The sequence below is a fragment of the Metopolophium dirhodum genome, unplaced genomic scaffold (genome assembly GCF_019925205.1).
Source record: "Metopolophium dirhodum isolate CAU unplaced genomic scaffold, ASM1992520v1 scaffold10, whole genome shotgun sequence".
NCBI lineage: Eukaryota > Metazoa > Arthropoda > Insecta > Hemiptera > Aphididae > Metopolophium > Metopolophium dirhodum.
This window is the reverse complement of record NW_026869897.1, coordinates 72,501-74,627: the sequence shown is the minus strand read 5'-3', so window position 1 is coordinate 74,627 and position 2,127 is coordinate 72,501.

Sequence of the window (2,127 nt, the reverse complement as noted above, 5' to 3'; positions counted from 1 at the left end):
GGACTCGGAGTGCCGAACGCGGAAAAATTTTTCTTCGACGGGCGAGGCGCGGAGTCGCCCTTGGTGCGCGGCGGCGTCCCCGTGACCGGATCCGTGGACACTGTGCCCTTCATCGATTGCCGATTTTTGTCTGGTCGGCGTTCGACGGGTGCGAGGTGGACTAACGTAAAGAATTATTACGTCCCGCGGACTCGGAGTGCCGTACGCGGAAATATTTTTCCTCGACGGGCGAGGCGCGGAGTCGCCCTTGGTGCGCGGCGGCGTCCCCGTGACCGTGTCCGAACCACCGCGTGTGAAAATTCGATTTTTTTTTTTCACTCGACGTCCTCGGTTATTCGTCGGTGCCGGGGTGGTGCACATGACGGCAGCCCCGGCGATGTCCGTCGACACGATTTCGAATTCAACTTTTCGAACGTAGTTTTTCCGTGTGCAATAACTCGTTAACCGTTGGTTCGATCTCGACGTACCCGAGACGTGTTCACGTCGTACGTTCCGAGTACTATAGGACACCGGTGTCCGCGACATTTAAATCGGTAATCCTTTATCCGCGGCCGTACCGCTACGCACGGAGATAGACCGATATTTGATTTTCGCTTAACCGCTACGCACTGTGATTGACTGTATTCCGACGGCGGGGTCTCGGTCAACCGTTTTCACGGTTTGCCGGTGACATCGACCGTACCGTTCATCACGGGCAGACCGCAGAGTCGTTGTCCAGGGATATCCCCCTTTGCCGAAAACCTTTACCGCGTAGAATTTCTGCGCTGACCGCGACGTTACAGGGGTGATTACCGTCGCCGAGCTGCGCGCCCGCCGTACCGTCTCGTCGCACGGACCACCGTGTGTGAAAATTCGATTTTTTTTTTTCACTCGACGTCCTCGGTTATTCGTCGGTGCCGGGGTGGTGCACATGACGGCAGCCCCGGCGATGTCCGTCGACACGATTTCGAATTCAACTTTTCGAACGTAGTTTTTCCGTGTGCAATAACTCGTTAACCGTTGGTTCGATCTCGACGTACCCGAGACGTGTTCACGTCGTACGTTCCGAGTACTATAGGACACCGGTGTCCGCGACATTTAAATCGGTAATCCTTTATCCGCGGCCGTACCGCTACGCACGGATTTTGTGATTTTCGCCTAACCGCTACGCACGGTGATTGACGGATTTTCGATTCTCGGCTAACCGCTACGCACGGTGATGGCGAAGTTCCTTCGACTCGGGTGTACCACTACGCGTGAATACCCCCGTCGCACATTGTGAAACTCGAGATTTTGTAAATTTGTGAGCGACTCGGTCGTCGGCGTTCCGCCGGCGTCCGATCGCCAATCACGTACGACAGCAAAGCCACGGGCGACGCCGAAGCCGACGCGTCCATCGCCGCGCACCGGTCTGCCCCAGTCTTCGGAATGGTCAGCAATCCAGTGCCCTTCGATGGTATCCGTCCAAGTTTCGGCGACCGACCCATCTCGCACGCCGAGTGGCAAAACTCAACCGGCGTCGCAGGCCCGCCTTCCGGTGGGCCTCCGACGCGCAAATCGTTTTTTTCAAAAATCGATGACGACTCCCGTTACCGTTCCGCAAGTTACGAGCTCTCGACGCCAAAACATTCCCGCCGCGGCCGGCCATCGTCGCCGTGCCCGGCGGTCGCCGGGGCGAAGCCCCGGGACGACGGACTTCGCGTCGCGTCCCGGCTTCCCCCACGATCTCGGCTGGGGGCCGTTATAAACCTGGCGAGAGGCGCTAGCGCGGTAATTCTCCGTCCGCTGAAAACGGACGGCGTACGCGCTAACCCCGACTCTCGTCAACGCACGGGTCACGTCGCGTCGGGCGAGCGCTCGCTCTCCGCGTGTGTTCGGTCTACCGCACGCGACCGCCGCCGCAGTCGCCCCGCGTTCTGCGGGTGCTCAGTGCGGCGCTCGCGTCGACCGAAGCGCGCGGTTTACGGGCGCCCGTCCGCGCACGTATCCCACTCGAACCGCGGTCGGTCGTGCGCCGTGACCGTATACCGGTCACGGTCGTTTCGACCTTCCTCGGCGTCGGCTCGCCCACGGGCGGACCGGCGCTCGGACGCACGCGTCCCGAGACGAGTGTCCGCGTCGTCGTCGCCCCTTGGTCGGCGTCGCCGC